The sequence below is a fragment of the Rhamphochromis longiceps genome, linkage group LG5 (genome assembly GCF_057381845.1).
Source record: "Rhamphochromis longiceps isolate RC_006_pf linkage group LG5, R_longiceps_female_GT1.1, whole genome shotgun sequence".
Lineage (NCBI taxonomy): Eukaryota > Metazoa > Chordata > Actinopteri > Cichliformes > Cichlidae > Rhamphochromis > Rhamphochromis longiceps.
In genome coordinates, this window is record NC_140561.1 from 33,588,398 (window position 1) to 33,603,559 (window position 15,162).

General features: G+C 38.7%; 1 protein-coding gene across 1 annotated transcript in view; it reads right to left on the reverse strand.

Moving 5' to 3' along the window:
- The window catches only part of rap1gapb (RAP1 GTPase activating protein b), a 112,043-nt gene extending 98,911 nt beyond the window's left edge, over nucleotides 1-13,132 (reverse strand). Inside the window, exon 1 of the mRNA XM_085407308.1 lies at nucleotides 12,917-13,132. The gene's annotated coding sequence lies outside the window, so the exon portion shown is untranslated. The remainder of the gene's footprint in view (nucleotides 1-12,916) is intronic.
- Nucleotides 13,133-15,162: the final 2,030 nt, after the last annotated feature.

The following is a 15,162-nucleotide window of genomic DNA, read 5'->3' on the forward strand; positions in this document are numbered from 1 at the left end:
ATAAACTTGCCTTGCCTTGCCGCTGTCATGAAGAAACTGACTTCAGATTGTTTAAGTGTATTGAGACAATCATCATTTGATGTAATCAAAGTTGCAAAAATGCTATTGATATTACTCCTACTACTACTACTACTACTACTACTACTACTACTAATAATAATAATAATAATAATAATAATAATAATAATAATAGGTTTTTATGGTATTAAAAAAAATAAAAAATGAAGTAATTAATTTTAAAAAAATCCCAGGTTATTTCTGAAACAACTCCAGCTGAGACTGCATTTTTGCAGTTTTCACAAATATAGATGACAAGGAATGTGTCATCCTCCACCGCAGCACAAACCCCAGTCTGCAAATGCTTGTGTTGTTTTATAGGTCCAAAATATAGAGACCAAAATGACAGTTTGAAGATAAATATTGTGCAGCAGCAAACTTCAGAGAATAAAGTCCCTCTGTTTGTGCTCTAGTTCAAGATTCTCAGTCTTATGTTTTGGTAGCCGGTCCAGTCATGCATGTGGGTTCCATTTATGCAAAGACAACAGTTAAAAATATCATAAAGAGAAATTTTCAGACAAGTACTGTATAATTTGTATAATTATGTGCAATATCGTCAGCTCAGTGGAGAGTCTCTAGTGCATGTTTGCTGGTATCCTCTGCTCTTCATTTAATATTGCCTCTTGACAAGCCTTTATTCAATCTGCAGGTATTAAAAATGTACAGACAAGAAACAATTATATTTTAAATAAAGACAAATATTTAAGTTGGAACAATAACTCCAATATTTCCAATATTCTCCATCTACACTTGACATGATCACATGACAGCTGTCCTAATCCACCAGTTGATGTGTGTACATGTGCGGGTCATTATAATAGCTTCTACTCAAAAATATGCTGACTTTATGGCCCAGCTAGTCTTTTCTTCCCAGGAAGGTGAAACACCAATACCAGGAAATGGTTGCCAAAGTTGAAAATTAATAAATTTTTTTGATCATTTATTTTCCTGGCATCGAAAAGGTGCCGCTCTTGGCAGCAAAAATTTCCTCCTCAGTTGCCATATCACAATGGTGAGCGCAGGAACACCAGAGTGCCAGCTTTTAAAACTAGATGACGTTCAGCTGTTCTCACTTTTCAAGCCGCTGGGCTTCCAGAGCATGAGCATCATTAACATGTTTGAGAAAACCAGCACACATGGATTAATACTCAGGTCGATCATGGCACAAAGCAAATTGCAGTTATTTAAACGGGGGTTCCAGGCAGCTAAATTCTGTTTGCTTTTCCTGTAAAGTTATCATATCCCATAAAGTAACTAAAGCTACATTAATGGGAAATATGAAAGCATAAAACACATTTTCTATCGGATGAGATGTGCATATAGATGACCTCAGCAGGTTAAATGGACTCCACTTCTTGGCTATTTTATTAATGAATTGCTGCTGCTCCTATTCCGCTGGTGCCTAGCACTGCTCCTCTAAAGCTCTAAACACACCATCTGACATCATTTAAAATCTGGCTCTCTCTCAGTGCATCAGGGCTGATGCTTCTCAGGAGGACAGAGAGGGGGATGACTTGGCTGCCTGTAATTCAGGATGAAACTCATTCTCAGTAATTTTCCAGCAGAGAATGTAAAACCACAGGGTTTTGTTGTGCTTGCAGAAAAATGTGAAAGTGTGATAACATATTCTATAATGACAAAAGTGTAAGTGGAGGACGTTTTGATAACATCATCAGCCTCTGCAGGGGTGCGGCTGACACCTGGATGCTATTGGAAGAACAGCGGCAAAGGCAATCAAAGAACAAATCAGTGGCTGAAGGAAAAGCGAGCCCTCCCAGATGCTTATCTCAGACTGGTCTTTGAGGAAGTGCAAAGTTGACTGGTTGGTATCCATTACATGTGCAGACAAGAGGTGAATGATCAGAGTGCTACAGCACTTCTAGCTGGTTATAAAGCAGCAACATGAAATGGGATCTGTGATAGCAATAAGGAATACTAAACAAGATTCCTATTATAACATCCCACAAAAACTATATTTTACAGTTCTAGAATCAAAAGAGTACAAGGAGTTTCTTGACCAGGTAAATATGGACTGTACTGCTAAGCATTAAGGTTTTATCAACAATGGCATAAGTTAACTATGTGAAAAATAACTATACAAATGTTACTATATCAGACTTCCACGTGAAAATGAGAGCAAATCAAGTTATTAGCTTTAGAGAAGCGGCTGTCTGTGGTTTGTGATGACACTGAACTTGAGTCTTTGACAGAGCTCCACAGATAGCTAATATACCAGCGTCACACTCAGACACCTCATTAAGGTCAATTACATGTAGGTGTCTGTAATTATGGAGAATAGAGGGCATTTTTTAGAGGCTCTCTCAGCTTTAGATATTCTCTTCATTTGCCTTGATTCATACTGGCATGAAACTATTCTGCTTATGAGGAAAATTTTAAAAACACCCAGTAAATTTTGGAGTGGAACAGAATCACCTCGTTTAAAAATACGTGATTAGCAGAGGACGCATTCTCTGAGTGCCCTTACAGCTCAGTCACAGCTTCAGTCATTTTGTTTTGTAACTCTGCAGTTTCAGAAAGTGTTGCTCTCATCTACCTGCTTTCCCAACCAGTAGTGTCACCTGACACTGTTCCTCTTTCCACTCACCTTTCTACTCAGCTAAAAATCCTGCAGTCTACACAAAGGTTATATATTTGGTTTTTCCACTAGTTCAGCATATAGTCTCCTATACAGTGAATCAGCTAATTTCAGGTGCTATAAATGTTATCCACTACATGCTGCTCTAAACAAAGGCACATTACACACCAAAAAGTAGGGCAGAGAAGTTGCACACTACAGACATCAAACAAGACTTCTTGCACTTACATAGAGCTCCTGTCACTCTTCTACCAGCTTGAGAAATGTGAACAGATTTGTATTTTTATTCTAATGTTGTGGAACGAGATATCATCTATAGCACTTGATTATCCAAAAAATGATGGCACAAAGCGAGTATGCAAGTAGAGTCTTAAATGTAACAAGGGTTTCCTAGGGGGGTCCAGTTCAATTCAATTCAGTTTCATTTATCTAGTGCCAAATCACAATCGCAATCTCCTCAAGGTGCTTCAAAGTATGTAGCAAACATTATATTGACACATTTACACAGACCAATAACCATGTTACAATAATGTGTCTACTATTTTGGATGCGTGACAATGTGCCATCAAGTGAATAACACTCCAATCACAGAGGCTTAGAGACTGGTCAGTGGCCATCTGGCAACCACCTGTTGCTAGGGAAAAGCATATATTCTGTCTTTGTGATTGATTTGGTTGCCAGCATACTGCTGCAATTGAATGGATGGGATGAACTTGTCAACAAAAAGTAGTGAAACTGTGAGAAGTGTGACACGAAGCAACAATAGAGAAGTTTTCCCTTCAAAGTTTCAGCGCAGTGCCGCAGCCAACATGTTTCTTTTACTTTGAAGGTGAATCTTTTCCATTGTCAGTTTGTGTCACACGCTTTCACGTGTTATTACTGCTAAGGTGGTAATTAGCGAGTTGAGACAAACGTGAAAAACTACACCCAACCACATTATGTGATATACATACTTTAAAAAATGAGTGTTATACTGTATGGAAAATAACCTTTGTTCTGTGAATTGGTTTCAGGAGTGGGTAAGACTGAAATTTTGTTCCATTAGGAAGACCAAGCTAAATACAGTCTTGAGGCAGTTTTATAAATCCATTCGGAAAAGCAGCAACTGCTGCTTTGGGCTTTAAGTTTGGTCATTGAGTTGTTATTACTTGTTGGAGATTCAAGGAATTTTGCTCACAACCTGGAATTCTAATCTTCTAATGTTTTCAAAGAGGTTAGAAAGGCTGAATAAAGCAAATATACCACCTTGAAATATTTCCCAACAACTAGTCTAGGTGAAATCTAAACAGTTCACTGCAATAGTATTTGATATTCAGATGTACTGTACTTTGGATACAGGAGAGGGATGAGCATCTTAAACTTGACTCATTCATCCTGAAACGTCACAAGAATAAAGCTTTTTCATTAAATGAATTATGACAAACTAGGGGCACTGTGTTTAAGAAACAACAAATTTACACCTGGTGCAAAAGTCCTCTTGCAGCCCAGCAGACTAAATGCTATGACAGTTACTGCTCCCATGGAAGTAAAGCCCAGAGCCACAGATGTTACTCGGGATACAGAAAGAGGTAGGGACACACAAGGCTTACAACTAACAGAACCTGAGAGCTACTGGTGTTCAGAAACTGTGACGCAGCACTCGAGGCAAGGAAGTTCAAGGCAGTGAGTGGACATTAGTGAGATGGTTTTTTTGCTGGGAATTCTGATTATTATTTTAATGGGTTATTTGCAGAATATAAGAAAATTAATTGTATTCCAAAGCTTATTTGTCTTTCTCGTCTGTAAGCCCACTAAAAGAAATTTCTGCAGACGAAGAGGAGAAAATGAATGAACAACATTGTACACACAAAAAAATGTCAGTCAACATGATAGAAAGCAGTTGGGCAGCAATGTGTAGACATACACCACAGACAGTGTAAATAACTAACTTGTGATTATTAATGAGTTTCATGTTTTAGTTAATAATATTAAAAACTAGAGATTCACGATTCCTTTTGGTGCTCAAATTGTTTAGGTTACATTTACACTAAGGAAAATGAACTGATGACCAGGTGTTATCAACTTGCAACATCCATCCCTTTTCCAGTGGTTTCAGGTCTGAGACCACTAACCAATCAGGTGCCATCTTCAAACCAACAAAACAGCCATAAAATAGGGATAAAAGAGCAACAATACAGAGTCAACTTTGTATAACTTTTTAGTTTAAATGGGTCAAGTTGGCAGTTACATTCAATATGTTTGCGATAATACCGCGATTAATTGTGATAAATCACAAATCCGTTGTCGTCTGTTGCCAGCCAAGAGTGGACTCGCAGAATCTGCAATGGTTGCGACTTTCTCAACCACAGACTGGGTCAGATCTAAAGTGATCTAAAATACTCATGAGAACTGAGACTTGGGTGGAGCACAGGATTCATCCGGAGAGTTACTTTGTTACAAACTATTCTACTGTATAAACCTGAAGTCTGTAATAATAATAATAATAATAATAATAATAATAATAATAATAATAATAATAATAATGGATTGCATTTATATAGCGCTTTTCGAAACCCTCAAAGCGCTTTTACAATTCCACTATTCATTCACTCTCACACACTGGTGGAGGCAAGCTACAGTTGTAGCCACAGCTGCCCTGGGGCAGACTGACAGAAGCGAGGCTGCCATATCACGCCATCGACCCCTCTGACCATCACTAGTAGGTGGCAGGTGAAGTGTCTTGCCCAAGGACACAACGACCGAAACTGTCCAAGCCGGGGCTCAAACCGGCAACCTTCCAATTACAAGACGAACTGCCAACTCTTGAGCCACGATCGCCCTTGTGTGTGTAACAGATGACGTGTACGATGTGTAGACGAAGACAAAGCAGTATTAACAGATAATGTCAGATCCAAAGCCATCTGTGTGTTAATGAATCGTGTGAAACTGAATTGGAGTTATGCACCAGGGCTGCTGTCCCACTTTGTGAAGTTTGAAGCTCTTGCAATAAAAAAAATCTTTGCAGAAATGTTATGCACACAGTTTGTTGGTTTTGCTGTGATGGGCCAATAGAGAGGAGAGACAGAGAGAGCGAGAGCAGCCAGCCTCGTGAGTGAAAAGATCTTGACCTGATTGTCATTCACTGCATCATCAACAGTTACAACTTGCAGTCCATGATGCTGAAAATACATTACAGAGCAGAGTCATTTTTGCATATTTTAATTCTGGTAATTCTAAATCATTTGTATTGTAGCATTTGACTGCATGTGTCTAAAGGGGAAAGCATGAGACTGGGAACACTAAGCGTATGAATTCAAGTAATGCTAACATCTTATAAAACAAAGGTAGAAACATGAATGTTGTTCTGTGTTTGCACACTGCTGAGAAAAGAGGGAAGGGGGTGTAGAAATGAGACTAAAAGTGTGAAACACTGGAAAATAAGGCTACGTTCACACTGCAGGTCTTAATGCTCAATTCAGATTTTTTGATCAAATCCGATTTTTTTGTCTGCTTGTTCACACTACAAATAAAATGTGACAGCAAACGCGCTCTAGTGTGAACCCTCAAAGCGGCCCACATGCGCAAAAGAAGACGTCACACAACGCGCTCTGTTTAGACCCAGACCAAACAGTATTGTTTGACTGATGGCCTTAATATAAAGACTTGTTTCGGACTTTACGTTTCCCAATTTGCTTTAAGTTATAAAGTTATTTTGTTATTTACATATGGCCTAATAATTGTCCTTATTGCTGTTTTAGAGAGGAGCGGTGCTTCAAAGGATAGTTGCAGATTTCTGTCAGAATCTGCAGATTATACAGTACAAATAAAATGGTCACGTTTCTCCAATGTTGTCTTCCCAACAGTTTCACTGACATCTATACTGGATGGCCCGAAAGCGTTCGCGATGTCTTCTCCGGCGCTGATAATTGCCGTCTGTCTTGTGTCAGAGACGTAAAAGACGGATTTAATGCAACATGACCAGTCTATCAGCAGTCGCTTTCTAAAACATCAGATATGTATCGGATTCAGTACCACATACGAAAATGACCCAGATCGTATTTGAAAATATCAGATTTATGCCGTTCACACTGTCATACCATGATCAGATATGGGTCGCATAGGGTCAAAAAAGTCGGATTTGATGCGCTTTCGCCTGCAGTGTGAACGTAGCCTAAGATGCACCTTGCATCAGGATTCCCCTGCTCCCTCTTTCATTTCAGTGCTCCGATAAGTTCAGCTCAGTCCTGCTCCGTTTCAAAAAACACCAGTGTTATTGCAGAGTAGATTTGTAGGGCTCTAAATATTCAGTAAACAGTGACAGTACAAAGAGTGACAGTACACTGTTTACTCAGGGCAAAAGTGTTGGCACAGAGCTCACAGCTTTGAGCCATCCACGGGTGCCAATTATGCACCTCTTCGGATAACACCCCCCCCCCTCAAATCAAGCAAGTAAAAAACTCCTAGCAGCAAACTCACACACATACCAGGTGCAAAATAAGACATGCTTTTCTGCATTCAGTTTAACACAATTTGCTGTAAATTGCTAGTTAGAAACCTCAGGAACTTGGCTTTGTGTTTTCTTATCTGATATAGCAGGTATTTCTGCAGGGTACCAGTTTACACATTTACTTAACAACTGCAAGGATGGTGGTTCGAACTGGTTAAAACTAGCTGGGGACACAAATCCCCTGGGGGGTTGTGTGGAAATCTGCCGAATCATACATGAGGACCTACCCACTGCGGCAATCCCCTTGTGAAAAAGGAACAGCCAAAAGTAGTTTTTACCACATGATGGACCAGATGAGTTGTGGTCATTGGCATAGACTGACTGACTGATTGCAGCATGTTAGCAATCTGTCTGCATTTAATTCTTCGTCTAACCTTCACCAGTCTGAGAGTAGTTGCAGTCAGATGGGGTGACTTTTTTTGGAGGTAGCCTGAGTTTGAGGATTCTGCACGCTCAACCTCTAAGTGATCACAACTTTTGCTATCAGCCCTAGAGAGACAGCAATTACTTGCCAGTTAAGGATTTTCCTGATCACACTAGTGTGACCGAGTCCTTACTGAGGTCACACAATGAGAGGGATGAGGGTCATAACATTTTATCCAATACCAAGTCTTTTTACAATCAGAGTCACCCCCTGCTGGCCATTAAAGAATGCAAGTTTAAAGCATTTCCTTCAATTTTTCAAATTCAGGAGTTACCTCCATCTTTTATACATTTCACATCATACATAAAGTATCCAACAAGCTAGTGTTCAAGAAAATGTTTGCTTAGTAACAATACAGTCATAGTCCAGTTTTGTACTGGCAAATAAATGAGACAAACTAGCTATATTATTGCTGGTGCTTAAAGCTTTTATCTAATTAATGCTGTTGATAAAATAGCACAACCTAATGTGTGATAAAGTCATTATAGTAAATATGAGCACAGCTGTGATACGGGCATAAACCACAGTTCCACAACAGCCCTTAATCTAGGATTAAATCTAGCTCAAAGGGTAGCCTGATGTTAGCTTTTTGCTCCCTTATGTAGCTTGTGTCTTTGAAGAGACATGAAATGGATTTTTCATATATAAATTGTTGATTTTGCTTTACCTTGCAACAAAAAAAAAAAAAAAAGTGGCATAGACTAGCAAGCTTTTAGTACTGTGTTCTCAGTCAAGATTCCACCGTCTGTGCCTCTTCAGTACAGCGGGAGCTTGTTCCAGGGATCAGTGGGATAACTTCAACGGCATTTTGTCTTGCTATTGTTCACTATATGTTCATCTTCCTGCAAAAATGGATGCAGAGATGATGGTCTTACCGAAATGCAAAAACAAACTAAGCACGCCATGCTTGTACTTACCATGTCATGTAATGTCACTTGACACATTTACAATTCATAGTACTGCGACTTTACCTCCGAGCCATAATTCTTTCCCCCCTCCCATTCCACTTGTCTTTCATCTATGGTTTATAGGCTTTACATACTTAAATTTTCCTTTCATCTTCCGATCCTCTGAGGAAATCAGTGTCAGCCGACAGAATGAGGGAAACTGTGAGATTCATCTGATTCAGTGTAGCATGAATCAACCTGAGATTCAAATTGACACTTGTGTATCTGCAGAAATGCACATGAGCATGTGTGCGCAAGCGTGTGTCTGGATGTGTGATTGGAGGTAGGTCATTTCTTGGTCATAAAAACAGACTCTTGTTCAAAGACAGTTACAGCATCTGACAGGCTGTGTCTAACATGATAATGTGTTTAATGCCCCCGATACATGTGACAAACTACATATATTTTCAAGGAACAACACTCAGCACTTTGAATGCATCAAACAAACAAAAAAATTAACTAACGCTTTATCTCTTTCATTCCGTCTCATTTTTGAGATGTAATATAAAAAAAATAAAGTGTCTCTAGTTTTAAGCTATTTTTCTCATGTCACAGAAATCATTGAACAGTCACAAAGACAGACAAAGACTTGTCTTCATCGTCATCAGAAATGCTTTCACCATTAAAATTTATTCAGGTTTCTCACAAATATGGGAAAAATATAAAGCGGTGTCTCTCGAAAGCTTTGATTTTGATCTAATTCTTAGCTCTATGTTATAAGGGGAAGGGAACTAAGCCATACCTGCAAGCGATTCTTTTTGTTCTTTAGCCCAAATCTCACTCCTGCCTTTCCAACAGGTTGAAAATTTAATGTGTTTTTAGGCATCCTGGAATGTAACCAATGTGCACTCCACTGTGTAGAGAAGGAGAATGTAACCCAGTTTATTTTCTGTAGCTGTAATTTATATATTTATGCTAAGTGCCTCACACGCAGGCTGCCGATAGATGCTACAATTTACCAATGTTCCCTAAACACCTTACAATTAGGCTGTTGCTAGAAGGTATTTATTTTGGATGAGCATATAGAAACAGTCAGCCAAATGGTGAAGCTTCATCAGGCAGTGAGCAACACAGGAACAGACATCTGTTTTTAGAGGGGTGGCAGGAAACAAAATAAATACTTAAAGTCACTGAGACTGAAGATTTTGTTTGTGCATTGGTGCTTTGGATTAGGTGATTCGAGTGTGATTATATAGCTTCCACACTCTGGCACGTCTTGCATTTGGGATCGCTTGTGAATAATGCAGGAACCCCTCCAGCCGGTCTATAACACCCAGCACCCTTCCCACCCTATTCATTAAAATCAGACCAGCAGTGCGTCAGTCATGGTCTCGCAGAGTCTTAAAATTGGATCTTTATTAATTGCATCCTTAACCTGCTGGTCTGTGTGATTTTTAAACAACAGAGCACTGCCACTGTCAGAGAATGGTGTGTTGTTAGTCCAATAGCTCTGCAGGTTTTCTACTTTAATAGAACAATATACACAGCAGCAGAGCCTTTAGCATATATGTACTGTTTACTGTTAATATGTACTGTAATATCTTTCTGAATTTGCTTAATCCTGAAATATTAGTAATGGTCTTTATTGAAATAAATGGCATCTTGCTTAATTGCAGTGTAAGCAAGTGCATGGAGTTCTGGGTCATTCAAAGAATATTTAAATAAGATAAAGTCGTGTAAAAGTAATTTTCCTGGGTTGCAATTCAGTCTGCTTGCAGTTTAAATGTGTAGACATATCTCCGTATTTAAAACTGCAAGTGAACGTATCTGAACAACATGGTAAAGGTTTGACGATAATAGCAGGGAAATGCCTGCCGAGTAAAAGCTTTTCAGAATTATTGAAAACACTATCAGAGCCACTTAAGTAAAAACCATGTCAATAGAGGGGGTTTTCAGTGCAACATTGAAGTGGAAGAACAAAAGAGAGACTAAAGAAAAGGAAGGCAGAATTATGTCTGATAAAGACTTTTGTTTTTCACAAAAGAAAAAACGCCTCGCTTTGAAATTGTACAACTTTTGGTTTTGTTTACCCAGTAAATGCCAATGAAAAAGGACTAAAATTAAGTGTTTCAAGTCTGCCTGCACAGATTATGTATAGTTTTTAATCAATACGTTTAGGCCAAAAGAGTGAAGGGGGGTAGAAATATTCCAGATATATCTGAGGTGCTCTAATTATTAGAAGATTGATTATTATCATTATTTTTATGTGAATGTTGTCTAACACAAGCCTCAGACTAACCCTCACATCCAAAAAAGATCATCTTTAAACCTCAACCACTTGTGGAAATTGTCATCTGACTAAGGGAAAAGTGGCTTTGATTCTCCAAGGGTTTCCAACACTAATCAATCCACTCTGCTGATTGCATCACTCAGTGCAAAGATGGTTCATTGCACCTGTCATCATTACTTGTATTTACTTTCAGCTTCACCATCTGGGTATAAGATTATTTTAAATGTGTTTCTATAATAAAACACAACTCCCAACATCAACCAAGCAGCAGCAAACCTTTTAATTCACAGTGGTTTGAGGACTTATTAAACATTTATGATACATCACAGGGGTGAAAATCTATTCTACAACAAACAAACAAACCACATTGTTTAATAGCTATGAACATGTAAGTTAGTTTAGCATATATCCTAATATAGAAACATTTTGGACAATGCATTTTACTATTTGCATATCAGAAAGGTGTCTGGAAGTGGCGAAAGCAAAGGCTCAGCTATAAATGCAACAATTTCAGTACAGCCCAAGCTGTACTGCTAATTGTGTTTACTGCTTTTTTTATTTCCTATCTACATATCAACTGATTATCAAACTGAATTAAAGCTGGGGTGTAACGGAAAGAAAGTTAGAAGTTCTGCACATAGGTTATTAACATTTTAAAATAAAGGACTATGTATTTGTTCCCTTTTTTGGAACATTAAAAGTGAAAACTTTAATAGAATAGGACATAAGATGATTTACATTATTATGTCAAAACACAATTAATGGAAATGCAGTTTAAGATGGAAAAATGCACCAAACTTCCTCATTTATAGCCCTGCTCTGACAAAAAAGAACATGCACAATACCCCCACAGCTATTCTTCATTTCTGGACAGAATAATCCAGTTTTTTTATGCTTTTCACCTCTTTGAATGAAGGACAAAGAACTTCATTGAGCATTAACTGAGTAAAACAAAGCAAAAGTTAAGCAAAAAACACCCATTTAATGAGCTTTCTCTATTACATAATCTATAAAAATCAACATCAGTTATTTGCTCCTTAAAATCATTACGTGAGTTTACATTCAGAATGCAATCAGGTTAGGTATGAATATATGATAGTGGCCAGCTGGGCATCCAGGATACCCAATACTGAGGTTCCATCACAGGCAGGTCATTGTTAAGACGCAGACCCATATCGGCCAGATGGACTGTGGAAGTAGTTCCAGTAATGCTGAACCAACGGAATCAATTCTCCTTCATGCTGTCAGCTTGCACAAGCTGCTACTAGAAACCTACTAAATTTCTAGCCTAATGCTGTTGACAGATGAAAATATGAAGTGGAGTCCTGAGGTGAGAAAGTATTGGTTGTTATGTTTTTATGTGCCAGTGCAGTCAAATATCTAAATGAAATAACCGATTTCCATCACATTACTTCACCACAGAAGCTCCCCAGCACTCCAACAGCCTTTTAGCAGCTGGTTAATCCCTTGTTCAGATGCCCAGTATGATGACAGAACTGTGCAGTTTCCCTAAAAATTCAGTAAGGTTCTTCAAATACTTTCTAAACAGAATCACCGTTTCTGTAACCAGCAGACTGTTCCATAATCAAACCACCAGCAGTGATAATTATCTAAACAAAAACACAAATAAAAATATGGAAAAATATATCGATCATTTCCAAGCTTTCTTTTCTCGTGCTGAAAATTACTATAAAAATGTAAAAGAACATAAAGTTGGGGCGTTCAGTAGGCTAGTAAGCAAAAGCTTTAGAGCATTAAAATCAATTGCATTCCCATGCAAATTCCCATGTTTAATCAAGCTGCTTGGAAATGGAGATTTTCAATTTACTGCCGAAGCCTGAATTGATTGCACATCAAATGTTTAATTAAGCCTGCACGAACTGACAGAAACTAACACTAGTGTCTAAAGTCGAGCGATCAATAAGCATAAGCTGCGATTTGCAGCACTGTTGATGCAGTTTCATGTGTATCACCCTTTGTCAGGTGCGCATACAGTACTCTGCACGCATTTAAATGACTACAACACAAAACAAATACATTTTTTAAAAAAATAGTCTAAACTAGACTTTTAATCGGGTGTCGATGGCGCAGAACAACGCGACAACACAAACAATCGATCAGCCAATGCAACAAGAATCAATTGTGCTGCTCCGAAAAGTTGTAGCCGCTCTCTTACCTTCACAGAGAATTATAAGGCGGCCGTCTTTACGCGCTTCCTCACTTCTGAGGTGGAAAAGGTCGGTCAGTGCTGAAATTCTGCAGAAGCGAATCGAGCAATTTCTTACTAAAGCACGGGTGTGGACGCGGTTTTAAAAAGCTGTCCCTGTTCCGCTGCCAGAGAAAGGAGGCGGCGCAGAGAAGTGCACGGATTCTCTCAGACCCTCATCTGATGCTCAAGTCTCTATTTTCCTTCCTTTCAAATCGCACATGCTGTCATTGTCACGTGACCATTCCCCGTTCGCTAATACGCTCCCTTCTACTCCTCCGTCCATGCACACTGGATAATGGTTCGGCGTACTATGCAGTCTTTAACAGCTGGGGAGAACACACATTTGCCCTATATGCACTATTATGTATTCTTTGCATGTGATTAGCGTCTGTGAATGCAGCGCAAGCAAAACCGCAAAAGAACAGAAGTAAAAGTAATTAAATGGTTAAGTAATTAATCACACCATTCATTAGATACTCACCTAAAGAGTAATACTGTTCAAATTGTCTCCTGAGAAGCAGTGTCTTTACTTAAAAACTGAGAGAAAACTAAATCACAGACAGCTCATTTCCTTCAAAATGCTTGATGGAACCATTTTCCTTCTCCACTAAAACCACTTTTGAGCCTCATCCTTCGTTCTTGTCATCTGTGTCCATCAGTGATCTGTGTTATGTTTTATTTTGTGCCTGAGGCACTGCTGATGTGAGGGAATTGATGTTTAAAGCTGCTTGGAGCCACATGAATTCAACTTGTGAAATTATGGATCCCACGTGGCTATGAATCAAAATTGCTGTGGCTGACCCACCAAAGCTTCCATCTATTTTCTTAACCACTTATCCGACCAGGGTCAGTGGCGCTGGAGCCCATCCAAGCCAATGTTGGGGAAAGGGCAGAGTATCCCTCAACATGTTCCTAGCCTATTTGAGAGCTGACACAGAGACACAGACAATCACACATATGTATTTATTTCAGAATTTGGAGAGGCAAAGCATTAAATCCACACAGTGCACAGTGGGATATAGTGAAAAGAGACAAAACAAAATGAACAGTTTCATAAAGCTGCTACAATGTATGTAAGTTCTAACTTTTACTTCCTACCAGAAGCAAAACTGGTGCCATTATAAAAAAAAAGTTTAATTTCTTCCCCCGATAATTTTAGCAACACTTTTGCTCCTTTTAGTCTCATATTTCTTTTTTTTCCAAAGTAGTATCTCAGTGACAAACAACATTTTATCTGCACTGTAACTATCATAAATCTGTGGGCAAGATTCCAAATCTGGGCATGGATTGCAAATCCGTCGGATTATGAATCCGAGAGCACGGTTTATAAACTAACAGAACAGATTTCCACGTGCCTTTTTTCATCAGTCAAATCTAGGAGTCAGAGGTGCTTTAAGACTTCCATGCCCACATTTACAGATGGGACCACTGGCTAGCCTTTTGTGCACCATTTGTGAACTTTCTGTATTAGTGCAGGAAAATTCATCTGTGTTTAGCTTCATTTACTTCAAATAACTGAAGGCTTTAATGTCTGTTCCAAAAAGGTGCACACACTTACAGTTTGATATAGGCAGCACTTTAGATATGCATGATAATGAAAGTCTTGCATAAAGACAAATTACACACACATGGCCCCCTTAAGCACAAATTAGCTCTCCTCATAGTAATGTGACCCTGCAGTTATTAGATTTGCTGTAAGTTCACATTTTGATAAGATTGTGTTGCAGGAGGAAAACAAAGAGTCCAAAATGAAAATGAGTTTATCCTCTGGGGACAAACTTTCATGTTAAGGATGCAGGCATCCAAAACATCAAATGGGTGATGCTGCTGGTGCTCACCAAGAGTCACACAAAAACATGAGAATGTGCATTAAATAGAGAATTGCATGCAGTTACATCATTCACAGTAATGTGGCAAGTTTTTGTTGTAATACTGTGCTCCTAAAGGCCCTGTCTAGAAAAATGCAAAAAGTGAGTGAGTCCTTTGTTGGTTGGAATAGAACATCTAAGCAGGAGACTGCAAGTATTGTATTGGTTATTGCTCTTGTGCAACGTAAAACTCTTGGCTTGTACAGAAAACCCCAAAAACACAATACTGCAGACAGCAGTACAACTACACCTGCAAAATGATTCAAATCACTTGCATCTTTTTTAATGAATAAAAAGGGAGTAAGATTTGAGAAGGGAACTCTCTGTTGACTATGTCCTCTATAA